This window comes from Lampetra planeri, chromosome 4, assembly GCF_965212315.1.
Source record: "Lampetra planeri chromosome 4, kcLamPlan1.2.h2, whole genome shotgun sequence".
Classification (NCBI taxonomy): Eukaryota; Metazoa; Chordata; class Hyperoartia; order Petromyzontiformes; family Petromyzontidae; genus Lampetra; species Lampetra planeri.
The window spans coordinates 14469282-14477580 of record NC_136110.1 but is presented as its reverse complement, the minus strand read 5'-3'; positions in this window follow the sequence as shown (position 1 = coordinate 14477580).

Sequence of the window (8299 nt, the reverse complement as noted above, 5' to 3'; positions counted from 1 at the left end):
ATCATAGTGCAGCGCCACATTAAATACGCATTACAATGACAATAGTTTAAAGCTATTTGAAGCATGTTTTATTATTTGAGGGGGGGGGGGGCAGAGCCCTGTGACGTCATATTTGAGGGGGGGGGTCTGACTTTTTGTGACGCCGTGTGACAAGGGGGAGGGGGTCAAAAATCGTCCAAAATCGCTTGACGTCATTTATGGACGGCCCCTTAGCTCTGAGTTAAGGTTTCCACTTTACGTGCTGTATGCAACTGGTGTATCCGCCCATAGTTAACCTGACACACTGTGATCCAATTGTATTTGAATGCTCAAAACATTTCAATGCTCAATGCTTTGAACACTCAAAGGACAGCCCCGTAGGGTCAGTGAGCCCAGGAGGGGGAGGAGGCGGGCACCACGAGCCGTAGTGGCAGCGTTAGCAGGGAGACCCTTGCCGTGCTTGACGAGTGCGTTCGTGCGTGACCACGCTCTTTGTAAACAAACACGCGCCGAATCGAGAGCAGAGTCTGGGCCTCCTCGTGTCTGGGGTTACCGTGCCAAGCGAATGGCTCGACTCGTGTTTATGTGCAGCCGCATTTAGTCAGAAGTCCACAATGTTTTGTAATTGTTTAATATCATAGTGGATGTGTAATGACAACAGGGTGTTCTGCCACGAAACTTTAAAACGACTGCGTGCACTCTGAACGGTGACGTCTGCGGTGTTTTCCGGTGTTCCATAGATTGTTGGATCCGTGCCGGGAGTGGCTTAAAACTAGTATAGTTCGCTAAAGTCCACATTTGCTGGAAAAAAAAACTGAATCTTTACAATTTGATTCCAAGGAAGACTTCAAATTAAAAGTGTGATAACGGAAGCTACGCCTATAAAGCGCAATAAGCTGCATGTGTTCAATTAAATTAATTATTGCCATAGAAGGTGCCTCAGCTCGAAATCTGCAAGGAAGCTCTTAGAGCAGTGTAAGATAAGAAGAGCCAAGTCGGTGTAACGAGGTGTCTTGCCCAGAGCTTTGCGAGAGCAAAATAATGAATTGTGTGCTCCACGGTCCAGCTTAAATGGGAATTTTGGCCTCAACTCCCAGAATTATTTCTTTATATGCTTTGTTCTGTACTTGTCCCAAAACCAGGCCTTATGGTTCCTGCCTTCCTCGATGACTTAACACTCAGAAGGTTAGCCGGAGGTGAACTCGCAAGACATGGAGTTGCCACTTATCTTTCTTCTTATATATAAAAGGGAAATTTGGGAATGTGTGTCTTTTAAAAATGTTTAGCGTACTTCCCGACATGCAACAAACTGGAAACTTGCCATGTGGGTACTTTCCAGACGGTACACCATGCAAGAATTATAAAAATACATTTAGGTTTTTTTTTTGGGGGGGAGCTCAATAATGCATCTTTTTTTGCACGGAAAGTGAGCTGTGACGTCACATGTCATGTGACCCGCGCATGTGGAAGCGCGCCGCGCTACGAATCCGGCGACCCGAGTTCGATTCCCGCTCAAGGCCACCACCGGTGACAATTATTTGAACCGGTCCTGGGACTCCCCAAGGTCGACTCAGCCTCAATCGAGTAACTGGTGTGGTGTGTGAATATCGCCACTGGGGAGACAAAGGCGGCCGGGAGTGGTGAATCCAAGTCCCGGACGAAGCCGGGTAGTAAAGCTAGTAGATGTATAAAACACAGATGCCCCGAGACCCAACAGTGACCTCTCCTCCCAAGGGGAAAAACAAACAGGGACAGTGAGTGAGAACAGGGGTCTTGGGCCCTCCTCGTGTCTGGGGTGACCGTGCCAAGCGAGTGGCTCGGCTCGTGTTTATGTGCAGCTGCATTTTGTCAGAAATTCACAATGTATTGTAATTGTTTAATATCAGTGGATGTGTAATGACAACCGAGTGTTGTGCCACAAAACTTTAAAACTACTGCGTGCACTCTGAACAGTGACGTCTGCGGGGTTTTCCGGTGTTTTCCGGTGTTCCTTCGGATTTTGGATCCGTGCCGGGAGTGGCTTAAAACTCCTATAGTCCACTAAAGTCCAAATTTGCTGGAAAAAAACTTAATCTTTACAATTTGATTCCAAGGAAGACTTCAAATTAAAAGTGTGATAACGGAAGCTACGCCCATCAATCGCAAAGAGCTGCGTGTCTCCAATGAAATTAATTATTGCCATAGGAGGTGCCTCAGCTCTAAATCTGCAAGGAAGCTCTTAGAGCAGTGCAAGATAAGAAGAGCCAAGTCGGTGTAACGCGGTGTCTTGCCCAGAGCTTTGCGAGAGCAAAATATTGACTTGTGTGCTCCATGGTGCAGCTTAAATCGGAATTTTGGCCTCAAGTACCAGAATTATTTCTTTATATGCTTTGTTCTGTACTTGTCCCAAAACCAGGCCTTATGGTTCCTGCCTTCCTCGATGACTTAACACTCAGAAGGTTAGCCGGAGGTGAACTCGCAAGACATGGAGTTGCCACTTATTCTTATATATAAAAGGGAAATTTGGGAATGTGTGTCTTTTAAAAATGTTTAGCGTACTTCCCGACATGCAACAAACTGGAAACTTGCCATGTGGGTACTTTCCAGACGGTACACCATGCAAGAATTATAAAAATACATTTAGGTTTTTTTTTTGGGGGGGAGCTCAATAATGCATCTTTTTTTGCACGGAAAGTGAGCTGTGACGTCACATATGTCATGTGACCCGCGCATGTGGAAGCGCGCCGCGCTACGAATCCGGTGACCCGAGTTCGATTCCCGCTCAAGGCCACCACCGGTGACAATTATTTGAACCGGTCCTGGGACTCCCCAAGGTCGACTCAGCCTCAATTGAGTAACTGGTGTGGTGTGTGAATATCGCCACTGGGGAGACAAAGGCGGCCGGGAGTGGTGAATCCAAGTCCCGGACGAAGCCGGGTAGTAAAGCTAGTAGATGTATAAAACACAGATGCCCCGAGACCCAACAGTGACCTCTCCTCCCAAGGGGAAAAACAAACAGGGACAGTGAGTGAGAACAGGGGTCTTGGGCCCTCCTCGTGTCTGGGGTGACCGTGCCAAGCGAGTGGCTCGGCTCGTGTTTATGTGCAGCTGCATTTTGTCAGAAATTCACAATGTATTGTAATTGTTTAATATCAGTGGATGTGTAATGACAACCGAGTGTTGTGCCACAAAAATTTAAAACTACTGCGTGCACTCTGAACAGTGACGTCTGCGGGGTTTTCCGGTGTTTTCCGGTGTTCCTTCGGATTTTGGATCCGTGCCGGGAGTGGCTTAAACTCCTATAGTCCACTAAAGTCCAAATTTGCTGGAAAAAACTTAATCTTTACAATTTGATTCCAAGGAAGACTTCAAATTAAAAGTGTGATAACGGAAGCTACGCCCATCAATCGCAAAGAGCTGCGTGTCTCCAATGAAATTAATTATTGCCATAGGAGGTGCCTCAGCTCTAAATCTGCAAGGAAGCTCTTAGAGCAGTGCAAGATAAGAAGAGCCAAGTCGGTGTAACGCGGTGTCTTGCCCAGAGCTTTGCGAGAGCAAAATATTGACTTGTGTGCTCCATGGTGCAGCTTAAATCGGAATTTTGGCCTCAAGTACCAGAATTATTTCTTTATATGCTTTGTTCTGTACTTGTCCCAAAACCAGGCCTTATGGTTCCTGCCTTCCTCGATGACTTAACACTCAGAAGGTTAGCCGGAGGTGAACTCGCAAGACATGGAGTTGCCACTTATCTTTCTTCTTATATATAAAAGGGAAATTTGGGAATGTGTGTCTTTTCAAAATGTTTAGCGTACTTCCCGATATGCAACAAACTGGAAACTTGCCATGTGGGTACTTTCCAGACGGTACACCATGCAAGAATGATAAAAATACACTTTAGGTTTTTTTTTTAGGGGGGGGAGCTCAATAATGCATCTTTTTTTGCACGGAAAGTGAGCTGTGACGTCACATATGTCATGTGACCCGCGCATGTGGAAGCGCGCCGCGCTACGAATCCTGCGACCCGAGTTCGATTCCCGCTCACGGCCACCACCGGTGACAATTATTTGAACCGGTCCTGGGACTCCCCAAGTCGACTCAGCCTCAATCGAGTAACTGGTGTAGTGTGTGAATATCGCCACTGGGGAGACAAAGGCGGCCGGGAGTGGTGAATCCAAGTCCCGGACGAAGCCGGGTAGTAAAGCTAGTAGATGTATAAAACACAGATGCCCCGAGACCCAACAGTGACCTCTCCTCCCAAGGGGAAAAACAAACAGGGACAGTGAGTGAGAACAGGAGTCTTGGGCCCTCCTCGTGTCTGGGGTGACCGTGCCAAGCGAGTGGCTCGGCTCGTGTTTATGTGCAGCTGCATTTTGTCAGAAATTCACAATGTATTGTAATTGTTTAATATCAGTGGATGTGTAATGACAACCGAGTGTTGTGCCACAAAACTTTAAAACCACTGCGTGCACTCTGAACAGTGACGTCTGCGGGGTTTTCCGGTGTTCCTTCGGATTTTGGATCCGTGCCGGGTGTGGCTTAAAACTCCTATAGTCCACAAAAGTCCAAATTTGCTGGAAAAAACTGAATCTTTACAATTTGATTCCAAGGAAGACTTCAAATTAAAAGTGTGATAACGGAAGCTACGCCCATCAATCGCAAAGAGCTGCGTGTGTCCAATGAAATGTATTATTGCCATAGGAGGTGCCTCAGCTCGAAATCTGCAAGGAAGCTCTGAGAGCAGTGCGAGATAAGAAGAGCCAAGTCGGTGTAACGAGGTGTCTTGCCCAGAGCTTTGTGAGAGCAAAATAATGACTTGTGTGCTCCACGGTGCAGATTAAATCGGAATTTTGGCCTCAACTCCCAGAATTATTTCTTTATATGCTTTGTTCTGTACTTGTCCCAAAGCCAGGCCTTATGGTTCCTGCCTTCCGCGATGACTTAACAGTCAGAAGGTTAGCCGGAGGTGAACTCGCAAAACATGGAGTTTCCACTTATCTCCATATATATAAAAGGCAAAGTGGTGATTATGTGTGTCTGTTCAAAATGTTTAGCGTACTTCCCGACATGCAACAAACTTGAAATTTGCCATGTGGGTACTTTCCAGACTGTACACCATGCAAACATTATAAAAATACACTTTTTGGTGGGAGCTCAATAATGCATCTTTTTGCACGGCAAGTGAGCTGTGACGTCAGCTCTGTCACGTGACCCGCGCACGTGGAAGCGTCACGCATTGTAGTGTCGTGGTTAGCGCGTTGCGCTACGAGCCCGGCGACCCGGGTTTGATTCCCGCTCACGGCCACCACCGATGACGATTATTTGAACCGGTCCTGGGCCTCCTCTAGATGGACTCAGCCTCAAACGAGTAATTGGTGTGGTGTGTGAACATCGCCACTGGGGAGACAAAGGCGGCCGGGCGTGGTGAATCCAAGTCCCGGGCGAAGCCGGGTAGTAAAGCTAGTAGATGTATAAAAGACAGATGCCCCGAGACCCAACAGTGACCTCTCCTCCCACGGGGAAAAACAAACAGGGACAGTGAGCCCAGGAGGGGGAGGAGGCGGGCACCACGAGCCGTAGTGGCAGCGTTAGCAGGGAGACCCTTGCCGTGCTTGACGAGTGCGTTCGTGCGTGACCACGCTCTTTGCAAACAAATATGCGCCGAATGGAGAACAGGAGTCTTGGGCCATCCTCGTTTCTGGGGTTACCGTGCCAAGCGAATGGCTCGGCTCGTGTTTATGTGCAGCTGCATTTCGTCAGAAATCCACAATGTATTGTAATTATTTAATATCATCGTTATGTATATATCACTTATTGTAAAATTTCAATCACACTTTCTATGATCACTGTTACATTGTTTTTATAGCTTTTTGGTGATTTTTTAAACGTTTTGGTTTAGCCATGTTTGTTGTAGTACAGAGTTAGACTGATAACTTTAATCTAAATTGTCTTATGGCTTTTATTGTTTGACTTGCATCCCACTGGGATTTTTGCACTCAGCATTGATATGCGGTGCTTTTTCTGGAAGACTTTGCTGTTTTTTCCTGAATTTTTTTTGTTGCACGTCGTCACTTTAAGATGTTTCTTGTTCATGTTTTTTGTTGCGGTTGCACCCGATTCAAGAGCCGAATGGCTCACAGGGTTATACCTAATAAATGAGCTGAACTGAACAGCGTGGATGTGTAATGACAACAGAATAACGGTGTTCTGCCACAAATCTTTAAAAACGACTGCGTTTACTCTGAACAGTGAATGTTTTATGGCCATCTGCGGAGTGAAACTCGAGCTTTTTTTTACACGCTTTCTTTTAATTCACTCTGTTGTTGTCGTTGTTGTATCCTCAAATCTTGTAACTAAATTTTTACCCACTTCCCAATATGGTATCGACTGAAAACTTGATATATGTCATACTGAGGACAATACTATATTCTATCATAAAAAAAAACATTTTAAAGCATTATTTTGCGTATGTTATGTTTCGGCTTCGGTCTAATTGTCCACGGTAAACTGACGGCTGTAAATGGCTACGGCCCCTTACGTTATGGAAAGCTTCGGGGCCACTTCCTGGAATCGTGGAGTTTTTCCATCACTAGTACGGTACATTTCATTAAAGCGTGTTTTTAAAAAAAGTTTTTTTAAGTGTTACTTTTACGACTCTCATTCGAGCCTCGTTATTTTCTATCGCCCTGTAGTGTACCGGTTCTCTCGACAGTGATTTATTCATACTCCACTGCTCTGCTCGCACTTTCGCTTTGTCCTGGAGCTTTAATCTCGCCCACGGTCTCTTGTCTATCCTGCGTATTTGCTCCATTCGGTTGCTTGTCTATAATTCATGCTAACATAGCAACGTCTCTTTAGACTGTAACACTGACCTATTTTTTTGCAAACCCAAAAAAGTCTGGTGGTTCGTATCAACTCCCATAATCCGCAGGGGAAAATGGGGACACCCCAAAGTCTGCGGGGTTTTACGATTTTCCTTCGATTTTTGGATGCGTGCTGGGAGTGGCTGAAAGCTCCTATAGTCCGCTAAAGTCCACATTTGCTGGAAAACATTTTTCTTTACAATTTGATTCCAAGGATGACTTCAAATTAAAAGTGTGATAACGGAAGCTACGCCCATCAATCGCAAAGAGCTGCGTGTCTCCAATGAAATTAATTATTGCCATAGGAGGTGCCTCAGCTCGAAATCTGCAAGGAAGCTCTTAGAGCAGTGCAAGATAACAAGAGCCAAGTCGGTGTAACGAGGTGTCTTGCCCAGAGCTTTGTGAGAGCAAAATATTGACTTGTGTGCTCCACGGTGCAGCTTAAATCGGAATTTTGGCCTCAACTCCCAGAATTATTTCTTTATATGCTTTGTTCTGTACTTGTCCCAAAGCCAGGCCTTATGGTTCCTGCCTTCCGCGATGACTTAACACTCAGAAGGTTAACCGCAGGTGAACTCGCAAAACATGGAGTTGCCACTTATCTCCATATATATAAAAGGCAAAGTTGTGATTACGTGTGTCTGTTCAAAATGTTAAGCGTACTTCCCGACATGCAACAAACTTGAAATTTGCCATGTGGGTACTTTCCAGACTGTACACCATGCAAACATTATAAAAATACACTTTTTGGTGGGGGGGGGGGGAGCTCAACAATGCATCTTTTTGCACGTCAAGTGAGCTGTGACGTCAGCTCTGTCACGTGACCGGCGCACGTGGAAGCGTCACGCATTGTAGTGTCGTGGTTAGCGCGCTGCGCTACGAGCCCGGCGACCCGGGTTTGATTCCCGCTCACGGCCACCACCGGTGACGATTATTTGAACCGGTCCTGGGCCTCCTCTAGATGGACTCAGCCTCAAACGAGTAACTGGTGTGGTGTGTGAACATCGCCACTGGGGAGACAAAGGCGGCCGGGCGTGGTGAATCCAAGTCCCGGGCGAAGCCGGGTAGTAAAGCTAGTAGATGTATAAAAGACAGATGCCCCGAGACCCAACAGTGACCTCTCCTCCCACGGGGAAAAACAAACAGGGACAGTGAGCCCAGGAGGGGGAGGAGGCGGGCACCACGAGCCGTAGTGGCAGCGTTAGCAGGGAGACCCTTGCCGTGCTTGACGAGTGCGTTCGTGCGTGACCACGCTCTTTGCAAACAAACATGCGCCGAATGGAGAACAGGAGTCTTGGGCCATCCTCGTTTCTGGGGTTACCGTGCCAAGCGAATGGCTCGGCTCGTGTTTATGTGCAGCTGCATTTCGTCAGAAATCCACAATGTATTGTAATTGTTTAATATCATCGTTATGTATATATCGTTTATTGTAAAATTTCAATCACAGTTTCTATGATCACTGTACATTGTTTTTATAGCTT